Source organism: Leptosomus discolor, chromosome 5, assembly GCF_034619465.1.
Source record: "Leptosomus discolor isolate bLepDis1 chromosome 5, bLepDis1.hap2, whole genome shotgun sequence".
Taxonomy (NCBI): domain Eukaryota; kingdom Metazoa; phylum Chordata; class Aves; order Leptosomiformes; family Leptosomidae; genus Leptosomus; species Leptosomus discolor.
Window position 1 is genome coordinate 70523151 of NC_141395.1, and position 16115 is coordinate 70539265.

The 16115-nt window shown below is 56.9% G+C and overlaps 4 pseudogenes; all 4 read left to right on the forward strand.

Moving 5' to 3' along the window:
* The first annotated feature begins 474 nt into the window (after positions 1-474).
* On the forward strand, positions 475-795 carry LOC147415627 (feather keratin pseudogene; annotated as a pseudogene).
* A 4227-nt stretch (positions 796-5022) lies between these two features.
* LOC147415628 (feather keratin pseudogene) lies at positions 5023-5343 on the forward strand (annotated as a pseudogene).
* A 3329-nt stretch (positions 5344-8672) lies between these two features.
* LOC147415629 (feather keratin pseudogene) lies at positions 8673-8993 on the forward strand (annotated as a pseudogene).
* Positions 8994-12547: 3554 nt separating this feature from the next.
* LOC147415630 (feather keratin pseudogene) lies at positions 12548-12868 on the forward strand (annotated as a pseudogene).
* The last annotated feature ends 3247 nt before the right edge of the window (positions 12869-16115 follow it).

Here is a 16115-nt window from a genome sequence, read left to right on the forward strand (position 1 = left end):
AAAGCTGCCGCCAGGGCCAAGGGGACACGTCCTCGAGAGCAGGACATGAAGAGGGAGCGTTGCGGCCAGGGAAACACACCCCACCTCATTGCTGGCAGGGCTGGGGCAGGCAAGAGCTGCCTGCTGCCAAATGCCGTCCTGCCCCAAGGCCGTCCCGCCCCTCGCGCACCACCATAAAAGCCAGCCCAGCGCCTCTCTCCCTCACACACCTCTCCTCCTCAAGCCTTCTCCTCCTCGCTCCCCAAGGTCAGCCGCAACCCCCTGACCCTCCTCCTCCTGCCCCACCTGGCCCCTCTCTCCCACCGCGCTCGGCCCCAGCCTCACCAGCCCTCACGCCTCCCCACCGCCGCGCACGCTCCCCACAGCCCCACACCACCCCTCCCTGCTCCACCGCCCTCCTCCAACCCCTCACAACCCCCACGCCCCTCCGCTCTCTCAACACCCTCTCTTCCAGGGACCCACCACACCAACCCCATGGCCTGCAACAGCCTCTGCAGCCCCTGCGGACCCACCCCGCTGGCTAACAGCTGCAACGAGCCCTGTGTCAGGCAGTGCGAGGACTCCCGCGTCGTCATCCAGCCCTCCACTGTGGTGGTCACCCTGCCAGGACCCATCCTCACCTCCTTCCCCCAGAGCACCGCCGTCGGATCCTCCTCATCGGCTGCCGTGGGCAACGAACTCAGCGCCCAGGGAGTGCCCATCTCCTCCGGCGGCTTCGGCCTCGGCTACGGCTTCGGCTATGGCTTTGGAGGCCTGGGCTGCTACGGCGGCAGGAGAGTCTGCTACCCCTGCTAAGGGCCCTCGCCACCACCCCTGACACCAACTTCCCACACCCGGGAAGCCACGGCATGGATTCAGGAGACACCTTCAAGCCCTTGCAGGCCAATGGGCTTCCCATCCACTGGTTCTCCTCTCCAAGCACAAAGCAAGCAGGGAAAGGGCCAGCCTGGCCTGCCTGGAAACATGGCCCGTGGACCTCCTGCTCTTCTCCCATTTCCCTCTTTGCATTGTGCCTTCTGCTATGTCCACTACTCTACGCTGCAAACGCCTTCTCACAAGCCAGACACAACAGTGGACTTCCACTTTTCTGCTCCCACTGTGGGCCGGAAAGATCTTGGTGCTCTGGCGAGACCTACAGCAAGGAAAGGGCTTCGGCTAATGGTCGACCTACTGCCACCTCAGGCTGGCTCCCTTCCACTTGCCGCTCCTGTCTTTTCACTGTTTTTTTCCACAATAAAGTATTCCTGCATCCCATCCTCACATGCTTCCTCTGCCTTTCTTCTCCCAAGGGTCTGCCATCCTCACCCAGCACAAAGCCAGGGCTCAACAGGCCATTGGGGTGGGTGGAAACAGGACGCAAAACTCTCTACGAGGTATGTCCCCAGCAACAACAACCACTCAGAGCAGCACAAGGGGCCTTCTAGAAAGTGACACACGGTCACGTTCACTTGCCCAAACAAAGGGTTGGACATGCTTATGCGCTACTACCCAGGCCTGTGACACACGCTCTCCATGGCACCACGACTTGACCAACTCTCTTCCCCTGCACAATTCTCTGGTCATAACAGCAATCAAAATGCAGGAAGTAGAACTACGAAGGAAACTCTAGAGATCATCTTGTTCATCCTTATCTACTGAAGCAGGGTCACGTCCAGAAGGCTATCCATGACCGCGTCCACTCAGGATTTCAGTATCTCCAAGGGTGGAGATTCCAACACCTCCCTGCACAACTGGTTCCACGGTTTGACCACCCTCTCACTGAAAAAGCCTTGCCTTCTGTCCAAGGCAATGGCAGGTCTTGTCAGCTTTCTCCATTCACCCTTGTCCTGGCCGTGGGCAACCAGGAGAAGAGTCTGACTCCCTGGTCCTCATGCCCTCCTATCAGCAGTTCAGACACATTGATTACATCTCCCCTGCGCAGACTCGCCTCCTTGCTGGAAAGAACTCTCAGCTCTCTCAGATTCTCCTCATGGAAAGGATGCCCCGTCCCTTCAGAGATTTGGTGGCCCTGCACTCAACTCACTCCACCAACTTCAGTTCCTTCTTCCACAGTGGAACCCTCAACTGCACACACAACTCCACACAGGGCCCCATCAGTGCTGAAGACAGAGCAAGATCACTTCCCCACGAACTGCTGGCAACGTTCTTCCCAACGCCGACCTGGAGACTCTTGGCCTCTTTTCCCTCAAGGCTGCATTACTGCCTCGTTGTACGCTGCTTCTCCATCAGCACCACAAAGTCATGCTCAGCAAAGGTGCTTTCCAGCCTCTTGGCCACCACCATGTCCTGATGCCCAGCGCTATTCCTGCCCAGATGCAGGACTTGGCATTTCCTCCTCTTCAACTTCAGGAGATTCCTCTCTGCCCCAATCTCCAGCATCTCCAGCTCCCTGTGAGTGTTGCCACAACCATCACATGCCTCAGCCACTCCACCATAGATTGCAGCATCTGCCAGCTTCCTCTGAAGGGGGCACTTGTCCCACTGCCCACATCATTGAGCAGGTTCTTCAGCATGGTTGGCCCCATGGGTCTGACTCCTGCGCTACTCCGTTTCACACTTGCCTCCAACTGCACCACAAGCCTCTCTGCTCAGCTGTTATACCTACTTTGATGTCCACCTCACTGGCCACTTACGCAATCCAGAATTTCTCATCTGGTTGTTGAGCATGGAAGGGCAGAAAGCGGCAAAGGCTTTATAGAAAACTCCAAGGAAACACCAGTCATGGCTGTCTCCTCATCCACAAAGCTACTCACTTCAAGCCAAAAGACATGGAGGTTAGTCAAACATGATTTTCCCTCCATAAATGGATGCTGATCACTCCCCATCACCTTCTTGTTTTCCGGGGCTTGGCAGTGCTTTCCTGGACTATTTCCTCCATTACCTTTCCTCAAAATGATGTCAGGCAAGGCAGCCTTTGCTTTCCCAGAACTTCGTTGCTGATCTTCTTCAAGTAGCAGGTCTATGAGCTCCCTTCCAGGCCTCCGGAGCTGCTCCCACGCATCAGGACTTGCAGAAGGTCACGGAGAGCAGCCACCCAAGGACGTCGGCCAGCTCCCTCTGCATTCGTGGCTATGACCTCTCAGGCATCAATGACTTGGCTACATCCAGACGCAGAGCAATCCTTCCCACCTCCCTTCATCTTCCTCAGCAACAACCACTGCTCGCCTGACAAACAGCCTGCTAAACACTCCCCTTGGCTCCACTGGGGCAGGCCTTGCCCTTCACCAACCCTTATACACGCATCCACCACCACCACCAGGGCCTCGGCTCTGCAGACACGTCCTGCATCCTCGCCTCCAGTTCCCCTCGCCAATCTCCAAATCCTCTTTCTGACCGTCAAACCCTGTGCAGAGAAGGGGCCTCACCCCTCAGCACTCACCCCAAGTAAGGACCCCAAAGGCCCTGGCTCCCCTCCTGATGCTCCTACTCGCCCTCTGCCTGTCGACACAGTCACAAATTCTCCACAAACTCACCTGCCCTTGCACCGTATCCCATGTACATTCACAGAGCCACTAAGGGTTGAAAATACCTTTAACTTTATCGAGTCCAACCGTTAACCTAACACTGCCAAGTCCACCACTAAACCATGCCTCTAAGCATCACGCCTACACGTCCTTTAAACACCTCCCAGGATGGTGACTCCACAACCTCCCTCGGCAGCCTGTTCCACTACTTGATAACACTGGTGCTGATGGAATTGTCCCCAATATCAATCTAGGCTTCCTCGGCACAACGTGAGGCCATTTCCTCCCCTCCTATCACTCCTCACTAGGAATAAGAGATTGACACCCAGTTCACTACAACCTCCTCTCGGGACTGACACCCACTTCACTACAACCTCCTCTCGGGAGATCGAAGGCAGTGATAAGGTCTCCCCTCGGATGTCCCCTTCTGTAAATTAAACATCCCCAGTTTCCTCAGCTGCTCCTCAGAAATCTTTTCTCTAGATCTTCACCAGCTTTCTTCTACTTGGTTAGAAGCATCATACCACAGCCCAGGCTGCAAACATGCCTGACTCAGCTAAGAGGCGTTATACAGATGGGCCAACACAAGCCATTGGGGGCCACGGATGGCTTCCCCACATCACAGGGATTGAGAGCTCTGACCCAGGGCAGACAGGACAACGTCCTGCTCTCACAAACAGCCCTCCACTGGCTGCATCAACTGCTCCAGGGGGCACAAGCCCAACCTGGCAGCCTCCGTTCTCCAAGCTACGACCTCACAAGCATGAGGGGCACCAAGACACCCTACGGGAAAGGCCAGGCCTAAAGACAGGCTGAGTGACTGGCATCAAGGCAGGGAGGGACAAAACACGGTGGAAGGGGCAGCCCCTCACACCCAGCACACCTGCAGAGCCCAGACCAGCCAGCCAAGAATGCGAGGAAATGAGGTCCCGTCTTCACAACGCACCCCCAAACCACACCACACGAGTGCCATGGGATGATCTCACGGATGACACAAAACCACTGGGACGCTTAGGCCAAGTGTTCTGCCCGCCCTGACACACGCCACCAGCACCAAGCCTTTGGCCTCTAAGACTCTCACTTCAAAGCTGCTGCCAGGGCCAAGGGGACACGTCCTCGAGAGCAGGACATGAAGAGGGAGCGTTGCGGCCAGGGAAACGCACCCCACCTCATTGCTGGCAGGGCTGGGGCAGGCAAGAGCTGCCTGCTGCCAAATGCCGTCCTGCCCCAAGGCCGTCCCGCCCCTCGCGCACCACCATAAAAGCCGGCCCAGCGCCTCTCTCCCTCACACACCTCTCCTCCTCACGCCTTCTCCTCCCCGCTCCCCAAGGTCAGCCGCAACCCCCTGACCCTCCTCCTCCTGCCCCACCTGGCCCCTCTCTCCCACCGCGCTCGGCCCCAGCCTCACCAGCCCTCACGCCTCCCCACCGCCGCGCACGCTCCCCACAGCCTCACACCACGCCTCCCCGCTCCACCGCCCTCCTCCAACCCCTCGCACCCCCCACGCCCCTCCGCTCTCTCAACACCCTCTCTTCCAGGGACCCTCCACACCACCCCCATGGCCTGCAACAGCCTCTGCAGCCCCTGCGGACCCACCCCACTGGCTAACAGCTGCAACGAGCCCTGTGTCAGGCAGTGCGAGGACTCCCGCGTCGTCATCCAGCCCTCCACCGTGGTGGTCACCCTGCCAGGACCCATCCTCAGCTCCTTCCCCCAGAGCACCGCCGTCGGATCCTCCTCATCGGCTGCCGTGGGCAACGAACTCAGTGCCCAGGGAGTGCCCATCTCCTCCGGCGGCTTCGGCCTCGGCTACGGCTTCGGCTATGGCTTCGGAGGCCTGGGCTGCTACGGCGGCAGGAGAGGCCGCTACCCCTGCTAAGGGCCCTCGCCACCACCCCTGACACCAACCTCCCACACCCGGCAAGCCACAGCATGGATTGAGGACTCACCGCCAGGCCCTTGCAGGCCGATGGGCTTCCCATCCATGGCTCCTTCTCTCCAGGCACAAAGCAAGCAGGGAAGGAGCCAGCCCGGCCTGTCTGGAAACACGGCCCATGGACCTCCTCCTCTTCTCCCGCTTCCCTCTTTGCATTGTGCCTTCTGCTATGTCCACTACTCTATGCTGCAAACACCTTCTTACAAGCCAAACACCACTGGGGACTTCCACTGTTCCGCTCTCACTGCAGGCCAGGAAGATCGTGGTTCTCTGCTGAGACCTACAGGAAGGAAAGGACTTTGGCTGATGGTCGACCTACTGACAGCTCAGACCAGCTCCTTCCACTTGCCGCTCTTGCATTTTCACTCTTTGTTTTCCTCAATAAACATCTTCATCCCAGCCTAACATGTGTCCACTCCATTTCTTCTCCCAGGGCTCTGACATCTTCAACCAGCACAAACCTGGGGCTCAACAAGCCATCGGGCTACGTGAAAAAGGGCCATGGGACCTCTCTTAGAAAATAGGTTATGGCCATCCACAGCATCAAAAACTGACACTTGGGGTCTTCAAGAATGTGACACAAGCCCATCACCTGCTTTAGTTAAAGTCTCGGACATCGCAACGCTCCCCTGCACACACCTCTGATGAGATCTCCCCATGCCAGCACACGCTTCACTATCTCTCTTCCCCACCATGACCCTCCAGCCCTCCCAGCAAACAGAATCACAGAACCATTGAATTCATCAGGAACTCTGGAGAGCGTTGGCTTCAACCACACCGCTCAAACAGGGCCAGTTCCAGCAGAGGTTATTCAGGACTACGGCCACTCAGGGTTTCAGTATCTCCCAGGACACAGACTCCACCACCTCTTCCACACTTGGACCACCCTCACACGCAAAAAGCCTTGCCTTCTTTCCCCAGGGAATTCCATCTGCTTTCCATTGTGCCCACAGCCTCTTCTCTTACTAGTGCGCACTGCTTCGAAGAGCTGGGCTTACTCCAATTCATTCCCTCCCGGCTGCGATTGAGGCACATTTATGGCCTCCTCCCTGCACTTCCTTATCTCCTGGCTGAACGCTCCCAGCTCTCTCAGATTCCTCCCCTAGGAAGGAGGCTCCAGCCCCTGCACCATCTCCCCTGGTGGCTTGCACTGCTCTTGCTCCAACAAGCCCCTGACCTCACACTGAGGAGCCCAGAACCGCACACAGCACTTCACACAGGACCTCACCAGTGCTGAGCAGAGAGGAAGGGTCACCTCCCTCAACCTGTTGGCAATGCTTCTCCAAGTGCTGCCCTCGAGACCCGTGGACTCTTTAGCCAAAAGGTTCATTGCCACCTCATGGGCCATATGTTCTCCACCAGGAACACAAGATCCTGCTCTGCTAAGCTGCTTTCTCTACAGTTGGCCCCCCAGCTACTGCTTCTACCTGGGATTGACTCCTCCTCAGAAACAGGACTTTGCATCTCCCCTCACTCACCTCCATGACAGACATCCCTCTCTGTGCAGTGCAACGAAATCAGGTACCTCCCGCAGCATTTCTGGTTCAAATCATCTTTTCCCATAGACGTATGTACAGCCTGTTGCACAACTCTCTCTTTCGGGGGAGGCGGGCACCTGTGAGTCCACTGGCACCCCCAGCACAGCCCAGCGTGCCTCTTGCCTGTCAGGCCCTCCAGCACCCCTCCACACACAAGCCCCGTTTGGAGCACTGGGCAATCATCAACGGCACAAAATTTAACAAGAGCAAATGCCACGTTCTGCACCCAGGACCGGGGTGAACGCTGCACACCAGTAGAAATGGGGAGAGGAGGTGCCGGAGAGAGGCCCTGCAGAAAGGGCTGTGGGGCTGCTGGCTGACAGCAGGCTCAGTGTGAGTCAGCAGTGCCCTGGCAGCCAAGAAGCCAAAGCCCACCCCGGGGTGCATCAACCATCACCAGCCGGTCAAAAGAGCTGATTATCCCGCTGTAGTGAGCCTTGGTGCTGCCTCTCCTTGAGTATCGTGTGTAGATCTTTGTCCTACCATCTCAAAAGGATGTGAAGGTCTTCAGTGCATCCCGAGGAGGGCAACAGAGCTGGTGGAAGGGCTGGAAGGCATGGCCTGTGAGGAGCGGCTAAGGACTTTAGGTTGGTCTAGTTGGGAGAGAAGGAGGCTGAGGAGCGACCTTATGACTCTCTACAGCTTCCTGAGGAGGGGACATGGAGAGGAAGGTGCTGAGCTCTTCTCCCTGGGATCCAGGGAAAGGACTTGTGGGAATGGTTCAAAGCTGCATAAGGGAGATTCAGACTCGAGAGTAGAAAATAGTTCTTTATCGAGAGGGTGGTCAAACACAGGAACAGGCTTCCTGGAGAGGTGGTCAATGCCCCAAGCCCGTCAGCGTTTAAGCGGCATTTGGAGAAACAATGCCCTTAATAACATGCTTTAACTTTTGGTCAGTCCCAAAGTGGTCAGGCAGCTGGACTAGATGATCACTGTAGGAACTTTCCCACTGGACCCTTCTAGTCCAGTCTAGTCCAGCCCAGTCTATTCTGCTCCATCAACCCCTTGGCATGCAAACATCCCCTCGAGGTTCTCAGGAGCACCGCCCAGTGCAGCAGGCACGCCTCCCATTTCCCCTCCACTACGTCCAATCCCTCTCTTGCCCCACAAGGACCTGAGAAATGACCGCAGGCAACAGCATGCGAGTGCCATGGGATGACCTCACTGCTGACACCCCAATTCTCCCATTGTTTATTTACATCTCCAAATGCCCTGACACAGAACTTCCATGCAAATTCACCCAAACACCTCCTCTCACCTCAAAGTTGCCGCCAGGGCCAAGGGGACACGTCCTCGAGAGCAGGACATGAAGAGGGAGCGTTGTGGCCAGGGAAACACACCCCACCTCATTGCTGGCAGGGCTGGGGCAGGCAAGAGCTGCCTGCTGCCAAATGCCGTCCTGCCCCAAGGCCGTCCCGCCCCTCGCGCACCACCATAAAAGCCGGCCCAGCGCCTCTCTCCCTCACACACCTCTCCTCCTCACGCCTTCTCCTCCCCGCTCCCCAAGGTCAGCCGCAACCCCCTGACCCTCCTCCTCCTGCCCCACCTGGCCCCTCTCTCCCACCGCGCTCGGCCCCAGCCTCACCAGCCCTCAAGCCTCCCCACCGCCGCGCACGCTCCCCACAGCCCCACACCACCCCTCCCCGCTCCACCGCCCTCCTCCAACCCCTCGCGCCCCCACGCCCCTCCGCTCTCTCAACACCCTCTCTTCCAGGGACCCTCCACACCACCCCCATGGCCTGCAACAGCCTCTGCAGCCCCTGCGGACCCACCCCGCTGGCTAACAGCTGCAACGAGCCCTGTGTTAGGCAGTGCGAGGACTCCCGCGTCGTCATCCAGCCTCCTGCCGTGCTGGTCACCCTGCCAGGACCCATCCTCAGCTCCTTCCCCCAGAGCACCGCCGTCGGATCCTCCTCATCAGCTGCCGTGGGCAACGAACTCAGCGCCCAGGGAGTGCCCATCTCCTCCGGCGGCTTTGGCCTCGGCTACGGCTTCGGCTATGGCTTCGGAGGCCTGGGCTGCTACGGCGGCAGGAGAGGCTGCTACCCCTGCTAAGGGCCCGCGCCACCAACCCTGACACCAACCTCCCACACCTGGGAAGCCACAGCATGGATTGAGGGCACAATTCCAGACCCTCCCGCTCTGTATGGCTGGAAAACACCAGCGCACTTGAAAAATCTCCCACAAGCAAAGGACTTCAGCTGACGCTCACCTTGCTTGAATTTCAGACCTGCTCCATTCTTCTTGCCGCTCTCTAATTATCACTTTGTTTTTTCCTCAATAAAGTTCTCTTGCATCCCAGCCTCATATGCCTCCTCTTCCTTTCTTCTCCCAAGGGTCTGCCAACCTCACCCAGCACAAAGCCAGGGCTCAACAGGCCATCGGGGTGGGTGGAAAATGGCCTCAAACCTCTCTTACAAGGTATGTCCCCAGCAACGACAACTCAGAGCAGCACAAGGGGCCTTCCAGAACATGACACATGCCCTTCAATTGCACAAACCAATGCTTGGATATGCTAATGCACTTCTACACACGCCCAATATTCAGTCTCTCCATCAAACATGCTCTTGACCAACTCTCTTCCACAGCACAAATCTCTGGCCATCACAACAAGAAAATACAAGAAGCAGAAACACTGAGTATTTAAGCAACATCTCGAGATCATCTTGTTCATTCCGATCTGCTGATGTGTGGTCAGCTCCAGGAAGCTGTCTATGATCACGTCCATTCAGGATTTCAGTACCTCCAAGGATGGAGATTCCAACACAACTCTGCACAACCGGTTCCACTGTTTGAACACCCGCTCACAGAAAAAGCCTTGTCTTCTCTTCAAGGCAACGGCACGTCTTGTCAGCTGTCTCCATTCACCCTTGCCGTGCCCGTGGGCAACCAGGAGAAGAGTCTGACTCCGCAGTTCTCATGACCTTCCATCAGCAGTTTAGACACAGTGATGACATCTCCCCTGCGCAGACTCGCCTCCCTGTTGGAAAGAACTCCCAGCTCTCTCGGATTCTCCTCATGGAAAGGATGCCCCGTCCCTTCAGAGTTTTGGTGGCCCTGCACTCAACTTGCTCCACCAACTCTGGGTCCTTCTTCATTAGGGGAACCCTCAACTGAACACTTTACTCCAACAGGGCCTCACCAGTGCTGAAGGCACAGCAAGATCACTTCCCCTCCAACTGCTGGCAATGCTCTTCCCAACACCGCCCTGGAGACTCTTGGCCTCTTTTCCCTCAAGGCTGCATTGCTGCCTCGTAGCCCGCTGCTTCTCCATCAGCACCACAAGGTTATGATCAGCAAAGGTGCTTTCCGGCGTCTTGGCCACCACCATGTCCTGCTGCCCAGTGCTATTCCTCCTCAGATGCAGGACTTGGCATTTCCTCCTCTTCAACTTCAGGAGATTCCTCTCTGCCCCAATCTCCAGCATCTCCAGCTTCCTGTGAGTGTTGCCACAACCATCACATGCCTCAGCCACTCCACCATAGATTGCAGCATCTGCCAGCTTCCTCTGAAGGGGGCACTTGTCCCACTGCCCACATCATTGAAGAGGTTCTTCACCAGGGTTTGCCCCATGGATCTGACTCCTGGGCTACACCGTTTCACACTCTCCTCCAACTGCACCACAAGCCTCTCTGCTGAATCGTTCCACCACTTGGCAATCCACCTCACAGGTCACTGACACCACCCGTAATTTCTCAGCTTCTCAGTGAGCATGCAAGGGGAGGAAGCAGCAAGGGCTTTCCTGAAAACTCCAGGGAAACACCAGCCATGGCTCTCTCATCATCCACAAAGCTACTCACTTCAAGGCAAAAGACATGGAGGTCAGTCCAGCACGATTTTCCCACCACCAGGGCCTCGGCTCTGCAGACACGTCCTGCATCCTCGCCTCCAGTTCCCCTTGCCAATCTCCAAATCCTCTTTCTGACCATCAAATCCTGTGCAGGGAAGGGCCCTCACCCCTCGGCGCTCACCCCAAGTAAAGATGCCAAAGGCCTTGTCTCCCCTCCTCATGCTCACTCTCCCCCTCTGCCTCTCAACACAGTCACAAATTCTCCAAAATCTCAACTGCTTTTTCATCGCATCCCATGTAGAGTCATAGAGCCACTGAGACTGGAAATCATCCTTAGCTTTATCGAGTCCAACCGTTAACCTAACACTGCCAGGTCCACCACTAAACCATGCCTCTAAGCATCACGCCTACACGTCTTTTAAACACCTCCCAGGATGGTGACTCCACAGCCTCCCTCGGCAGCCTGTTCCACTGCTTAACAACTCTGGTGCTGATGGAATTGTCCCCAATATCCAATCTAGACCTCCCCGGCACAACATGAGGCCACTTCCTCCCCTCCTATTACTCCTCACTAGGAATAAGAGACTGACACCCACTTCACTACAAAGTCCTCTCAGGAGATTGAAGGCAGTGATAAGATCTCCTCTCAGATGTCCCCTTCTGTAAATTAAACACCCCCAGTTTCCTCAGCTGCTCCTCAGAAATCTTTTCTCTAGATCTTCACCAGCTTTCTTCTACTTGGTTAGAAGCATCATACCACAGCCCAGGCTGCAAACACGCCTGACTCAGCTAAGAGGAGTTATACAGATGGGCCAACACAAGCCATTGGGGGCCACGGATGGCCTCCCCACATCACAGGGCTTGAGAGTTCTGACCCAGGGCAGACAGGACAACGTCCTGCTCTCACAAACAGCCCTCCTCCGGCTGGTTCAACTGCCAGACCACGGAGGGCTCCAGCGGGCACAAGCCCAACCTGGCAGCCTCCTTTTTCCCAGATACAACCTCACAAGCATGAGGGGCACCAAGACACCATCAAAGCAAACCCTAAGGGAAAGGCCCAGCCTAAAGACAGGCTGAGTGATTGTCATCAAGGCAGGGAGGGACAAAACACGATGGAAGGGGCAGCCCCTCACACCCAGCACACCTGCAGAGCCCAGATCAGCCAGCCAAGAATGCGAGGAAATGAGGTCCCGTCTTCACAATGCACCCCCAAACCACACCACACGAGTGCCATGGGATGATCTCACGGATGACACAAAACCACTGGGACGCTTAGGCCAAGTGTTCTGCCCGCCCTGACACGCGCCACCAGCACCAAGCCTTTGGCCTCTAAGACTCTCACTTCAAAGCTGCCGCCAGGGCCAAGGGGACACGTCCTCGAGAGCAGGACATGAAGAGGGAGCGTTGCGGCCAGGGAAACACACCCCACCTCATTGCTGGCAGGGCTGGGGCAGGCAAGAGCTGCCTGCTGCCAAATGCCGTCCTGCCCCAAGGCCGTCCCGCCCCTCGCGCACCACCATAAAAGCCGGCCCAGCGCCTCTCTCCCTCACACACCTCTCCTCCTCACGCCTTCTCCTCCCCGCTCCCCAAGGTCAGACGCAACCCCCTGACCCTCCTCCTCCTGCCCCACCTGGCCCCTCTCTCCCACCGCGCTCGGCCCCAGCCTCACCAGCCCTCACGCCTCCCCACCGCCGCGCACGCTCCCCACAGCCCCACACCACCCCTCCCAGCTCCACCGCCCTCCTCCAACCCCTCACGCCCCCCACGCCCCTCCGCTCTCTCAACACCCTCTCTTCCAGGGACCCTCCACACCACCCCCATGGCCTGCAACAGCCTCTGCAGCCCCTGCGGACCCACCCCGCTGGCTAACAGCTGCAACGAGCCCTGTGTCAGGCAGTGCGAGGACTCCCGCGTCGTCATCCAGCCTCCTGCCGTGCTGGTCACCCTGCCAGGACCCATCCTCAGCTCCTTCCCCCAGAGCACCGCCGTCGGATCCTCCTCATCGGCTGCCGTGGGCAACGAACTCAGCGCCCAGGGAGTGCCCATCTCCTCCGGCGGCTTTGGCCTCGGCTACGGCTTCGGCTATGGCTTCGGAGGCCTGGGCTGCTATGGCGGCAGGAGAGGCTGCTACCCCTGCTAAGGGTCCTCGTCACCACCCCTGACACCAACCTCCCACACTCGGGACGGCACGGCATGGATTCAGAACACCCTGTCAGGCCCTTGCTTGTAAATGGGCTTCCTGTCCATGGGGAGACACCACTGGGGACTTTCACTGTGCCGCTCCCACTACGGGCCAGGATGATCTTGGTTCTCTGGCGAGATCTACTGCAAGCACAGTAATTGTTTGATGGTCGCCCTACTTGCACGTCAGACTGTCTCCCTTCTCCTTGCTGTTCCTGCCTTTTCACTGTTTTTTTCCTCAATAAAGTTCTCCTGCATCCCAGCCTCACATGCTCCTCTTCCTTTCCTCTCCAAGGGTGTGTGCGCATCACCCTGCACAAAGCCAGGGCTCAACAGGCCATTGGGCTGGGTGGAAAATGGGCCACAAAACTCTCTTATAAGATATGTCCCCAGCAACAACAACAACTTAGAGCATCAGAAGAAATCTTCCATAAGATAACACACTCTTCACTTGCCCAAACACAGGCTGGGACATGTCAATGCACTTCTACACATGCCTCTGACCCAAGCCCCCCATTGCACCCGTAACTTGAGCAACGCTCTTCCCCCACACCACTCTGGCGAAATCACAGCAAACAGAACTACTGAGTGCACAGGAACCCCTGGAGATCATCTCGTTCATCCCAATCTGCTCGAGCAGGGTCACCTCCAGCAGGCTGTCCTCGACCATGTCTACTCAGGATTTCAGTATCTCCAAGGATGGAGATTCCAACACCTCTCTGCGCAACCAATTCCCCTACTTGACCACCCTCTCACTGGAAAAGCCTTGCCTTCTCTCCAAGGCAATGGCACGTCTTGTTAGCTTTCTCCATTCACCCTTGCCCTGGCCATGGGCACCCCTGAGAAGAGTCTGACTCCCCAGTCCTCATGCCCTCCCACCAGCGGTTTAGATACAGTGACGACATCTCCCCTGTACGGACTTGCCTCCTTGTTGGAAAAACCTCCCAGCTCTCTCAGATTCTCCTCATAGCAAGGATGCTCCAGTTCCTTCAGTGTTTTGGTAGCCCTGCACTTGACTTGCTCCTCTATCTCCAGGTCCTTCTTCCACTGAGGAGCCCTCACAGCTGGACACGCAACTCCACACAGGGCCTCACCAGTGCCGAAGACAGGGCAAGATCACTTTTTTGCTCTAGTCTAGTCTGGTCCATCCTAACCTATTCCCCTTCATCAACCCTTTGGCATGGAAACATCCCCTCGAGGTTCTCAGGAGCACAGCCCAGCACAGCAGGCATGCCTCTCATTTCCCCTCTAGTACATCCAATCCCTCTCTGCCTCCACAAACACTGTGCAGAGAAGGGGCCTCACCCCTCAGCACTCACCCCAAGTCAAGATCCCAAAGACCCTGGCTCCCCTCATGCCGCTTCCAGTCCCCTGGGCCTCTCCCCGTCCCAATTGTCTTTTCCAGACCCTACCAGTATCATCCCCATGGCTGTAGACTTCCCTCACCACAGCCAGGCACTCCCTCAGCGACCAGGCAATCAGGAGCAAGCTAAGAACCTGTCAATCAGGGGGCAGCTACCAATCTGCTAATCAGCAGGATGGCTGACAGATGCCTGCTGCTGCAGAAGCTCCCAGAATTTTCCAGAAGGTGCCTGTCAGGACCCCAAAATCAACACCTTTGCTACAATAAAGAGATAATCTTCACCAAACGGACACCAAAACTATCACTGGGAGGGGTGGGGGGGGTGAACGAGAGGATGAATGAATAGAAAGGCTGCTGAAAACCAAACCAAATGCCTCCCGTGACAGTAGTTGGGGGACCTAGAGGGGTAAGAGGGAGAGAAAACGCTCTGATTAAATAACACCCCTCCCAAAAAAGCTGTGATCAATAAATACGTCAACAGTTTTCTTGCCCGTGCATCAGGGTGCCAGGGACACCCATGTGGGGTTCCCTGTTATCGTCCCCCCCCTTTCTGTGGTCCCCAGTCCGACTGCCTGGCAGGGCCCATGACACCATTTTCCTGCACAGTGGGGTCCCAGGGCCACCTACACAGGGTGCCATGTCCATGTCCCCGCTCGCTGAGAGGACACTGGGCAACTCATGCAGGGAGCCCAGGTCACACACAACCCTCCCCCTTGCTGGGGGTTCCTCAGCTGACCCAAGCGTGGGTCCTTGATGCACTGTCCCCCTGGCTGCACGGTCTCCATTCCACCAACATGGGAGTCCCCAGGCCACGGTCTCACCTTGCTGTGGTGTCCCCAGCTGATTCCCTGAAGGGGGGATCCCCAGGCCACCATCTCCTCTTCACTGCAGGGTCCCACAGTCACCCGTGCAAGGAGTCTCCGGATGACCATCCTCCCTGCTGCAGGGTCCCTGGACCTGTGCAGAGGACCCCAAGCCACCATCCCTCTGCTCCGAGGTCACAGACAAAGCCCCCTTTATGAGTCACAGTCCTCCTCACTGTGGGGTCCCTGAGGCACTGGGGACCAGCTGAAGGAATAACCTTGCTCTGATGTGAAGATGGGTCTCCTGAGGGGCTGCACGGAGTTGGCAGGGTGGGCACATGCCCTTGTGCCACTCTCCAACCTCTCCATCTCCCAACTCAGGCCCTCAAACAGAGATCTTCAGGTACCAAAGATCTTTGGTCTCCCCTGAATTGCTTGTCACCGGTGCCACTCACTGCTTCCTCTCCGTTGCTGCTTTTATTTTTCACTCTCTGTAAAAAAAGTTCCTGCAAACCGGGTGAGCTGAGACAGGACCTCACAGTCTCCAGGGTTCTTGCCAGCACTGAAATATTCATTAAAAGCAAATTAAGGGAATGTCTCCGGAGGAGCAGCTGGAGTCCAGAGTGCCAGAGAGCTCTGCGTACAGCTGGAGTCGGCCTCTTTTCAAAGACAAAGCTTTCGCCTAGAACAAAGCCCTTCCCTAAAATAAAACCAAACATCACCTGACTCAGAGCTGGGCAAGGAGAGGGGGGATGAATTTGGAGCTGTTTGGCCATTTTATCCGTTGATTTAGTGCAAATAGAGCATCTCTCCTGCAGACATGCTTAGTTGGCCTTGAAGGGCTTACTTCAGCTCATCTTGAAGTAACGTCTAATCAACAGAAGACAAACTCAAGTAATACCTGCTCTTACCAGTGACAGTTGTTCACCTTGGAGTCCAGCCAGCTTGACATCAACCCTTGGACTGAAATGGGCGCAGGCTCTCGCCTCCCCGCAGCCCTGCGACGTGCCTGAGCAGCCCAGGCCCAGCGGGAAGCCTGC